The following is a 12,275-nucleotide window of genomic DNA, read 5'->3' on the forward strand; positions in this document are numbered from 1 at the left end:
CCCTCTTACCTGCTTGTCGGGCCCTTATCTATGACTCCCATGAACAAAATTAAAGAATTTACATTTCCATACTGCTTTTTGTACCCTCAGGACATTCCAAATCACTTTACATCCAATGAAATACTTTTGAAATGCAGTCACTGTTGTAATATAGGAAATGAGGCAGCCAATCTGCGCACAGCAAGATCCCACAAACAGCAATGTGATAATGAGCAGATAATCTGTTTTACTGACGTGGTTGAGGGATAAAGAATAGTCGAGGATGCCAAGGAGATCAGAGATCAGCCCTACTCTTCTTCAAAATGGTGCCATGGAATCCTTTACATCTACCTGACAGCTCTTCGATTTAACGTCTCATCCGAAAGATGGCACGTCTGACAGTGCGGCACTCCCTCAGTACTGTACTGGGAGTGTCACCCTAGATTATGTGTTCAAACACGAGGAGTGAGAGTCGAGCACACGACCTCCTGATTCAGAGGCCAGAGTGCTACCCACTGACGCTGAGGGAGAAGGTTAAGAGGGAATCTAACAGGATCAGGGCAGGAGAGCTTAAAGCCGTGGTTTGCTCCTCTTGCTGCATGTGGGAATCCGGGAACATTTCCAGTCCCCGGGCCCAGCATGTGTGCAGGAAGTGTGTCCAGCTGCAGCTCCTGGAAGCTCGGGTTTCAGAGCTGGAACGGCGGCTGGAAACTCTGGAGCATCCGCGAGTCTGAGAGCATCGTGGATAGCACGTTTTGAGAGGTGGTCACACCGCAGCTGAAGGGACTTGAGGAAGGAAGGGAATGGGTGACCACCAGGCAGTCCAAGAGAAACAGGCAGGTAGTTCAGGAATCCCCTGGGGTCCCGCTTGCAAATCGGTATTCCATTTTGGAGGCTGATGAGGCTGGTTCCTCCAGGGAGTGCAGACAGAGCCAAGCTTCTGGCAAAGCAGCCTGTCTGCACAGGAAGGGGGAAAGAGAGGAAGAGCAATAGTAATAGGGGATTCTATAGTCAGGGGAACAGATAGGCGCTACTGTGGCCGTCAACGTGACTCCAGGATGGTGTGTTGCCTCCCTGGTGCCAGGGTCCGGGATGTCACTGAACGGCTGCAGGGCATCCTGAAGGGGAGGGTGATAAGGCAGAGGTCATGGTACATGTTGGTACCAATGACATAGGTAGAAAGAGGGATGAGGTCTTGCATCAAGAATGCAGGGAGTTAGGCAGTAGACTAAAAAGCAGGACCTCTCGGGTTGTAATCTCTGGATTACTCCCAGTGCCACATGCTAGCAAGTATAGAAATAGGAGAATAGCACAGATGAATGCGTGGCTGAAGAGTTGGTGCAGGAGGGAGGGTTTTAGATTCCTGGACCACTGGGACCTGTACAAGCGGGATGGTCTATATCTGAAACAGAGGGGGACTATCATCCCTGCTGGCGGGTTTGCTAGTGCTGTTGGGAGGAGTTTAAACTAATTTGGCAGGGGGAGGGGACACAGACTTCTAGCAGAATAGGGACACAGCTAAACACAGGAAAGCAAACAAGTCAGAGGGAATACAGCGGAAGTAAGTTTCAAGGGAGTAAGACCAGGATGGAAGGCCTCTACTTTAATGCCAGGAGTATTACAGGTAAAACGGATGAGTTAAGGGAAAGGATTGACACGCGGAATTGTGATATAGTAGCCATCACGGAGACATGGTTGAGGGAAGGGCAGGATTGGCAGCTCAATATCCCAGGATATAGAATCTTCAGGCGAGACAGAGGAGGAGGTAAAAGAGGAGAGGCCATTGCAATATTAGTTAAGGAATCAGTTACTGCAGTAAGGAGAGATGATATCTTGGAGGGGGCATCAAATGAAGCTTTATGGGTAAAGTTTAGGAATAAACAGGGACAGCCACATTGCTAGATGTTTATTATAGACCCCTAGATAGTCAGCGGGAAATTGAGGAGCAAATATGTGCGCAATTCACAGAGGTGTGTAAAAATAATAATAGGGTAATTATATTAGGTGATTTCAACTTTCCCAACATTAATTGGGATAGTCATCGTGTTCAGGGCTTAGATGGAGTGGAGTTCTTAAAATGTATACAGGAGAACTTTTTAGCTCAATATGTAGAGGATCCAACAAGGGTGGGTGCAGTGCTGGACCTAATTCTGGGGAATGAAGCCGGACAGGTGGTTGATGTGTTGGTGAGGGAGCATTTTGGTGATTGTGACCACAACATGGTACAATTTAAGCTTGTTATGGAGAAAGAAATAGACAAGTTGCAAAAAAAGGTTTTGGATTGGGGGAGAGCGAATTTTAGTAAAATAAGGCAGGAACTGGCCAAGGTAGACTGGAAAGAGTTACTTGTCGGGAAAGCTACAGAAGAGCAGTGGGGGGCATTCAAAAAGGAAATGGGGAGGGTACAGGCCCAACATGTTCCCTCTAGGGTAATAGGTAGGAGCAACAAGCCCAGAGAACCATGGATGACCAGAAACATTCAGGGTATGATGAGAAGGAAAAGAGAGGCTTTTAGCAAATACAGGGAGAGCAAATCAAGGGAAGCATTAGTGGAGTACAGAAAGCGTAGGATGGAGCTTAAGAAAGCAATTAGGAGAGCAAAGAGGGGATATGAGAAAGCTCTGGCTGGTAAAAGTAGGGAAAATCCCAAGATATTCTATAAGTATATCAATGGGAAGAGGATAACCAGGGACAGAGTAGGACCCATTAGGGACCAAGGGGGAAATTTGTGGGTGGAGCCAGAGGACACTGGTAGGGTGTTGAATGAATACTTCACATCTGTCTTCACCCAAGAGAATGAGGAAGTAGATATGGAACTCAGAGAGAGAGACTGTGAGGTTCTTGAGAAAATTGTCATAGGGAATGACAAGGGAGTGGAGGTTTTGGAAGGCATAAATGTGGACAGATCTCCAGGTCCAGACGATTTGTGTCCCAGGATGCTGTGGGAGGCGAGGGTGGAGATTGCAGGGGCACTGACCCTAATTTTTAATTCCTCTCTGGCCACGGGGGAGGTGCCAGAGGACTGGAGAACAGCTAATGTGGTCCCACTATTTAAGAAAGGTTGTAGAGATAAGCCAGGGAACTACAGACCAGTGAGTCTCACAGCAGTGGGAGGGAAACTATTGGAGAAAATTCTGAAGGAGAGAATCTATCTCCGCTTGGAGAGGCAAAATTAAATTAGGAATAGTCAGCATAGCTTTGTCAGAGGGAGGTCATGCCTAACTAATTTGATTAAATTTTTTGAGCACATGACCAGGTGTGTAGATGAGGGTAGTGCAGTTGATGTAGTTTACATGGATTTCAGCAAAGCCTTTGACAAGGTCCCACATGGGAGACTTATCAAGAAAGCAAATGCACATGGGATAAAAGGTAACTTGATAAGGTGGATTCAAAATTGGCTTAGCTGTCGGAGACAGAGAGTGATGACAGATGGCTGTTTTAGTGACTGGAAGCCAGTGTCCAGTGGCGTACCACAGGGATCTGTGCTGGGTCCCCTATTGTTTGTCATTTATATAAACGACATAGATGACTATGTGGGGGGTAGGATCAGTAAGTTAGCGGATGACACAAAGATTGGCCGAGTGGTTAACAGTGAGGTTGAGTGTCTTGGGTTACAGGAAGATATAGACGGGATGGTCAAATGGGCAGAAAAGTGGCAGATGGAATTTAACGCTGAAAAGTGTGAGGTGATACACTTTGGAAGGAGTAATGTGACACGGAAGTATTCAATGAATGGCCTGACACTGGGAAGTTCCGAAGAACAAAGGGACCTTGGCGTGTTTGTCCATAGATCTCTGAAGGTAGAAGGGCAGGTTAATAGGGTGGTGAAAAAGGCATATGTGACACTTGCCTTTATCAATCGAGGCATAGATTACAAAAGCAGGGAGGTCATGTTGGAGTTGTATAGAACTTTGGTAAGGCCACAGCTGGAGTACTGTGTGCAATTCTGGTCGCCACATTATAGGAAGGATGTAATTGCACTGTAGGGGGTGCAGAGGCGATTGACCAGGATGTTGCCTGGGATGGAACGTTTAAGCTATGAAGAGAGGTTGGATAGGCTTGGGTTGTTTTCGCTGGAGCAGAGAAGACTGAGGGGTGACCTGATCAAGGTGTACAAGATTATGAGGGGCATGGACAGGGTGGATAGGGAGCAGCTGTTCCCCTTAATTGATGGGTCAGTTACTAGGGGTCACAAGTTTAAGGTGAGGGGCGAGAGGTTTAAGGGGGATTTGAGGAAGAACTTTTTTACCCAGAGGGTGGTGACGGTCTGGAATGCCCTGCCTGGGAGGGTGGTAGAGGCAGGTTGCCTCACATCCTTTAAAAAGGATGAGCACTTGGAACGTCATGGGCCAAGTGCTGGCAAATGGGATTAGGTAGATAGGTCAGGTGTTTTAATGCATCGGTGCAAACTCGAAGGGCCTCTTCTGCACTGTATTATTCTGTGATTCTATGAACAGAGGTTTGCCAAATTCCGGAATTGTTTCAGAGAGCGCAGGATTGTTTCTATCCTTTGATGACTCAGTTATAAGGGTGCCTCGACTGAAAATGATCACTAGATTCTCTCTCCTCTCACTCTCCCAATTCCCTTTCTCTCTCTTCTCTTTCTCTCTCCCTCCACATCTCCCACTGTCTCCCTTTCCCTCTTCATCACTATCTCCTTAGTCTTTACTCTTTTCCCCTCTTTCCACTCACTCGCTGTCCCTGCCTATTCTCCCTCACTCTCCCCTTGATGCCTCCTTTCCTCTTCCCTCCCTCCTTCTCCCTCCCAGGCCAGCTAAATGGCCCATTTTCCCCTGTTTCTATGGTCCTTTTTCCTCTCCTTCCCTCGCTCCCCCATCCCTTCTCTTCTCCCTCCTCCTTCTCTCTTTTAAGCAGAGGATGTGCAGGTCAGAGGCTGGGTATTCTGCAGTGAGTGACTCACCTCCTCCTCACTCCTCAAAGGCGTTTAACACCATCCAACAACAAAAACATACATTGATATAGCACCTTTAACATAGTAAAACAAAATATGACCCCGAGCCACTTAAGAGAATATGAGGTCAGATGACCAAAAGCTAGGTTAAAGAGCCATGTTTTGAGGAGTGTCTTAGAGGAGGAAAGTGAGGTGGAGAGGCAGAGAGATCTAGGGAGAGTATTCTGGAGCTTGGGACCTAGGTAACTGAAGGCGTGGCCACCAATGGTGGAGTGATTAAAATCAGAGATGCACAAGAGGCCAGAATTGGAGAAGCACAGATATTTCAGAGGCTTGTGGGGCTCGAGGAGATTACAGAGATAGGGAGGGATGCGGCCATGGGGGCATTTGACAGCAAGGATAAAAATGTTAAAAATCAAGATATTGCTTGACTGGGAGCCAATGTAGGTCACCGAGAACAGGGGTTATAGGGGAAGCAGAACTGGTGAGAGTTAAGACATGGGCAGCAGAGTTTTGGATGACCTTATGGAGAGTAGAATGTGGGAGACCAGCCAGGAGTGCACTGGAATAGTCAACGAAGACATGAATGAGGGTTTCAGCAGCAGATGAGCTGCGACAGGGGAGAAGTTGAGCGGTGTTACAGAGGTGGAAATAGGCAGTCTTAGTGATGGTATGAATCTGAGGTCAGAAGCTCATCCAGGGGTTAAATAATACACCTCGGTTGTGAACAGACTGCTTTGGTCTCAGACATTTGCTAACGAGAGCGATGGTGATCGTAGCTAGGGAGCATCCAGGACAAAGCAGCCCACTTGATCAACATCCCATCCACCACCTCAAACGTTCACTCCCTCCACCATTGGCACACAGTGGCCGCAGTGTGCACCATCTACAAGATGCACTGCAGCAATGCACCAAGGCTCCTTCGACAGCACCTTCCAAACCTTCGACCTCTACCAACTAGAAGGACAAGGGCAGCAGACCACATGGGAACCTGCAAGTTCCCCTCCAAGCCACACACCATCCTGACTTGGAACCACATCACCATTCCTCACTGTCACTGGGTCAAAATCCTGGAACTCCCTCCCGAATAGCAGCGGTTCAAGAAGACGGCTCACCACCAGCTTCTCAAGGGCAGTTAGGGATGAGTAACAAATACTGGTCTTGCCAGCGATGCCCACATTGTATGAATGAATGAAAAAGATGAGAAGAGACAATATGAACTAAATTGTCCAATATTAAAGGAGATGCAGGAACACAGAGAACTAGGGTGTGTGTATGCAAATTTTTGAAGATTTCAGGACATTTGAGAAAGTTGTTCCAAAAGCATATAGGATCTTGGGCTTCATTAATAGTTAAATAGAGTACAAAAGTAAGGACGTTATGTGAAAATAGCTGCTGTATTGTGTCCAATTCTGGACACCACACTTTAGGAAGGATGTCAAGCTCTTGGAGAGGGGGCAGAGGAGATTTACTAGATAGTACCAGGGATGAGGTATTTCAGTTACGTGGAGAGACTGGAGAAGTTGTGGGTCATTCTGTTTAAAGCAGAGAATATTAAAAGGAGAGCTAATAAAAATGTTTAAAATTCTGCAGTGTTTTGATAAAATAAATAAGGAGAAGCGTTTTTCCACCAGCAGGAGAGTGGGTAACCAGAGGACACAGATTTAAGGGAATTGATAAAAGAACCAGAGGGGGAGATAAGGAGAAATAATTTTACGCAGTGAGTTTTACGCAGTGATCTGGAATGTGCTGCCTGAAAGGGCAGTGGAAGCAGATTCAATAGTAACTTTCAAAAGGGAATTGGAGAAATACTTGAAAAGGAAACATTTTCATGGCTACAGGGAAAGAGCCCAGGAGTGGGATTAATTGGGTAGCTCTTTCAAAGAGCCAGCACAGGCAAGATGGGCCAAAAGGCCTCCTTTTGTGCTATAAATTTCTATGAATGACTTACTGCCATCTCTGATACAAAATGCCTTGATAATACATACTGTGCAAATATATTTGTCCACACTTTATTGCTTTAAAAGCTCCATGCTAATTGATGAAGAGTGCAGCAGCACTGGGACAGTTCTGCAACGGTGACAATTTGCTGACTCGTTAAATTTCTGTCCAAAAAAGAAATGAAATTTCTCAAGTGCATGGCAATTCCTTTCTTTATCAGTGGTTCAAGTTAATAAGTCATCCAGAACGCAGTCAGGCCAGTCTCTCTCACTCTCTCTCTCTCCCTCGCTCATTCTCCGACTCAGTCTCTCTGTCTCTGTCTCTCTCTCCCCCTCTCTGTCTCCCTCTCCCTCTCTGTCTCTCTCACTCTCTCTCGCTCTCTCCCTCGCTCATTCTCCGACTCAGTCTCTGTCTCTTTCTCTCTCTCCCCCTCTCTGTCTCCCTCTCCCTCTCTGTCTCTCTCACTCTCTCTCTCTCTCTCCCTCGCTCATTCTCCGACACAGTCTCTCTGTCTCTGTCTCTTTCTCTCCCTCTCCCTCACTCTCTCTCTCTCTCTCTCTCTCTCCCTCGCTCATTCTCCGACTCAGTCTCTCTGTCTCTTTCTCTCCCTCTCCCTCACTCACTCTCTCTCTCTTTCTCCCTCGCTCATTCTCCGACTCAGTCTCTCTGTCTCTGTCTCTTTCTCTCCCTCTCCCTCGCTCATTCTTCGACTCAGTCTCTCTGTCTCTTTCTCTCTCTCCGCCTCTCTGTCTCCCTCTCCCTCTCTGTCTCTCTCACTCTCTCTCTCTCTCTCCCTCGCTCATTCTCCGACTCAGTCTCTGTCTCTTTCTCTCTCTCCCCCTCTCTGTCTCCCTCTCCCTCTCTGTCTCTCTCACTCTCTCTCTCTCTCTCTCCCTCGCTCATTCTCCGACTCAGTCTCTCTGTCTCTGTCTCTTTCTCTCCCTCTCCCTCACTCTCTCTCTCTCTCTCTCTCCCTCGCTCATTCTTCGACTCAGTCTCTGTCTCTTTCTCTCTCTCCCCCTCTCTGTCTCCCCCTCCCTCTCTGTCTCTCTCACTCTCTCTCTCTCTCTCCCTCGCTCATTCTCCGACTCAGTCTCTCTGTCTCTGTCTCTTTCTCTCTCCCCCCTCTCTGTCTCCCTCTCCCTCTCTGTCTCTCTCACTCTCTCTCTCTCTCTCTCCCTCGCTCATTCTCCGACTCAGTCTCTCTGTCTCTGTCTCTTTCTCTCTCCCCCCCTCTCTGTCTCTCTCTCTCTCTCTGTCTCTCTCTCTCTTTCTCTTTTCGAGCTAACAGCTTCCCATATTAGGAGTTAATTCTGGATTCAAATTGTATTATAAATCCTGTCAAGATGTAGTAGGATGTGACTCAAGTCAAAATGAGAAGGATCTAGACAAGATAGCTTCAGTGCTATTTTTCTATTTTTCTCTCCCTTTCTCTTTTTCCCTCACTCTCTCTCTCTCTCCCTTTCTTTCTCACACTTCCTCTTTCTCCTTCTCCCTCCCTGTCTCTCTCTCTGTCTCTCTCCAGCCTCCTGGCTGAGCTATTTAATTCTGTCTGAATAAGTTTTGATTGTTCACATGTATCATTTCAAATCTCATTTGGCTTCAAGATTGAGAGAAGAATATCACAGGAGCAGAGTTTTGTTTTTGTTCGATGTAGATTCGATACAGAAATTAGTATTGATTGTGTTTGGTCTGGGCTTGACTACAGGCGTGGATGAGAAAGCAGATGAGACGTTGCCCTTCAAACACGTCAGGGGTCAATTCAAGGCGATACAGCAGGGTGCAGTGCTGATAGAAATGATGTCAATCTGTATTTTGTCCTTCATCCTCTTCATTTCTAAACTTTACCATCTCCAATCTAGCCCCCAGACCTTTCAGTCATGAGAGGGGCTTTGGGGAAAGGAATACACTTACCAAGAGGCTGACTCTTCCTCCAGGGTTACCCATTGGCAGCCCCATGGTGTCCATAGTCCTCTCTCCCTGCCACCAACCTTCAGAGTGTTCAAACCCTGAATTCAGTTCCTAATCCAGGCTAGCATTCCAGTGCAGTGCTGCACTGTTGGAAGTGCCGTCTTCCAGATGAGACGTTAAACTGAGGCCCCCGTCTGTCCTTTCAAGTAAATGTAAAAGATCCTACGGCCAATAATTTAAAAAAGAGCAGGGGAGGTCTCCCCACTGCCCTGGCCAATATTTATCCCTCGACCAACAATCACTAGAAATTATCATTGCTGTTTGTGGGATCTTGCTGCATGCATATTGCCTGTGGTATTTCCTACATTATAACAGCGACTACACTTCAAAAAGGACTTTGTTTCCTGTAAAGTGCTTTGCAATGTCCCAAAGCTGAGAATATAGAACTACAAGTTTTTCTTCCTCATGCTTGGTCCTGGATCTCACATGTGCCAATGAGTCTTGAAGAAGAGTTGTTTGGATGCAACACAAGCTTGGTGAGTGCAGAATTTACTGTTACTGAGGAAAGAGAAAGACTACCATATAGCAATAGTTCCTTTTGACTGGAAACAAACTCATATAGTTCCTATATTCAAAAAAAGGGGACCAGAGCCAGGAAGCTACAGGCCTATCAGCCTTACTTCCAACATAGGGAAGATGCTTGGAAGGGTTCTTAAGAGATGCTCCTCCCTAGGTTCATGGAGAAAGAGAGGGGCCATTAGAAATTCATGACAAATTCCCAGAAAATAGGTTTGTGCTGTATAAATTTGATAGGGTTCTGTAAGGAGGTCACCAGGGTCGTGGTAAAGGGACATTGATAACCTTTGATAAGGTTCTTCGCACTACATTACTTCACAAAGCGGAGTTTTGTGGTGTCGGTCATGATTTGAAATACTGGATTAGGAATTGGCTGTAATCCCGCAGACAAAGATTGTAGTTAACGAATGTGGTTCAGCCTGGAGACACGTCACTAGTGGTGTCCCCCCAGAGATCAGTCCGAGACCATTACTCTTCACGGCCTTTATTAATGACCTGGAAAACAGTTGGGAATGTGGTCAGTAAGTTTTCAGATGACACCAAAATTTGTGCAAGGGAGCAGTGCAATCAAATTCAATAAAATTTCGATGTGATAGGGGACTGGGCTACACCTTGAAAAATGGGGTTTAATTTAGAGAAATATAGTGTCATGCATGTTGGTCACACCAACGCAGAATACACATATCAGTTGCATGAATGAAACTGAAAGATATTGAGAGAGAAAAGATCTCGGTCTTATTGTGCACAGGTCACTGCAGGATCATGACCAACCTAGGCTCCAGTGGAGCATAAACAATGCCATGGACTAGTTGGACTGAATAGCCTATTTCTGTGCTGTACATCCTATATAATTCTCTGTAACATTGAGAAATTAGAGCTAAAGTTAACAGGTATTGGGTTTTATTAATAGAGCCATTCAGCTTAACTCAAAGGACATCATTTTGTCACTATATAGGCTGCTGCTCAAAGTGCATCTGGGGCACTGTGCCCAATTTTGGACTTAACAGATTCCAGAAATGTCCCTCCATTTTTTGTTTGAGCAGTGACATTGACATGTTTATTTCAAGCATGCAAAATTCTTAGAGGAGTTGAGAGGGTGGATGCTGAGGATGGAATATAAAAGGCTAGCTACAACTGTACAGGTCATTGGTGATGTTGTGTGGTTGCCTTTAAGAGTGATGTTTCTTTAAGATCTAATTATGCTAATGAGCTAAGTGCCAGGACATAGTCATGTGACTGTGTGCCAGTCTCACTCTGTAACTGTAAAATCAAGAAGACCTGTTAATAGATAGCATTGCACTGTATATACTTGTTAGCTGTTAATAAACCTGTTTGAGATCTTCAATCAACTGAACACTAACGCATCTCATTTATGTTGCATCAGACAACATAAAAAGCTTCTTATTACAGGTGAGACCGCACCTAAAGTATTGTGTGCAGTTTTGGTCTCCTTATTTAAGGAGGGATATACTTGCATTAGAGGCAGTTCAGGGAAGGTTCAGTAATTTGATTCCTGGGATGAAGGGGCTGTCTTATGAGGAAAGGTTGAGTAGGTTGGGCCAATACTCATTGGAGTTTAGAAGACTGAGAGGTGATCTTATTAAAACATATAAGATTCTGAGGGGGCTTGACAGGGTAGATGCTGAGAGGATGTTTCCCCTTGTGGGGGAATCTAGAATGAGGGGGCACAGTTTCAAAATGAGGGTCTCCCTTTTAAGATGGAGATGTGGAGAAATTTCTTCTCTCAGCGGTTTGTTAATCTTTGGAATTCTCTTCTCCAGAGAGCAGTGGAAGCTGGGTCATTGAATATATTCAAGGCTGAGTTAGACAGAAATTTAATCTACAAGGGAGTCAAGAATTATGGGGGCAGGTAGACAACTGGAGTTATGGCCATGATCAGATCAGTCACGATCTTATTGAATAGCAGAGCAGGCTTGAGGGGCCGAATGGCCTACTCCTGCTCCTATTTCTTACGTTTTAAAAAACAGGGTCACTGTTTCAGAATAAGTCATCAGCCATTTCAGACTGAAATGTGGCGAATCTTCGGAATTCTACCCCAGAGCATTGTGGATGCTCACTCAATGAGTATATTCAAGACTGAGATTGACAGATTCTTGGACATTGACAGAATCAAGGAAATGGTATTGAGCAGGGAACGGAGTTGATGTACAAATTCAACCATGATTTTATTGAATAGCGGGGCAGGCTTGAGAGGCCATATGGCATATTCCTGCTCCTATTCCTCATGTTCTTATGTTCATAAGCACCTTTGGTTAAAATACCAGAGCGAGGCAGCTGATATCAACATGCTGAATATTTGTTCATTAACAGCCCACACTCTGAGTGCCAGCCTTTAACTCAGGAAAACCAGCATGGACTTGTCCCAGGGGCTTGCTATAAAACTGAGATAGCCTCACCTGCAATTCAACCTGTGCCACAAAGCAATAACACACTCTCTGCCCATTGGCCTGGCATTCAGTATTACAGTGTGTCACCCGGCAGCAATGTTGTCATAAGATCAGAAGATCATAAGAACTAGGAGCAGGAGTAGGCCGTCCGGCCCCTCGAGCCTGCTCCGCCATTCAATAAGATCATGGCTGATCTTTTCGTGGACTCAGATCCACTTACCCGCGCTCCCACCGTATCCCTTAATTCCTTTATTGTTCAAAAAGATATCTACCTTAGCTTTAAAGACGTTTACTGAAGAAGCGTCAACTACTTCACTGGGCAAGGAATTCCATAGATTAACAACCCTCTGGGTGAAGAAGTTCCTTCTTAATTCAGTCCTAAATCTGCTCCCTCTAATCTTGAGGCTATGCCCTCTTGTCCTCGCTTCACCTGCCAGTGGAAACATCCTCTCTACTTGTATCTTATCTATTCCCTTCATGATTTTATATGTTTCTATAAGATCCCCCCTCATTCTTCTGAATTCCAATGAATATAATCCCAATCTACT

The sequence above is a fragment of the Heterodontus francisci genome, chromosome 10 (genome assembly GCF_036365525.1).
Source record: "Heterodontus francisci isolate sHetFra1 chromosome 10, sHetFra1.hap1, whole genome shotgun sequence".
In the NCBI taxonomy this organism is placed as follows: Eukaryota; Metazoa; Chordata; class Chondrichthyes; order Heterodontiformes; family Heterodontidae; genus Heterodontus; species Heterodontus francisci.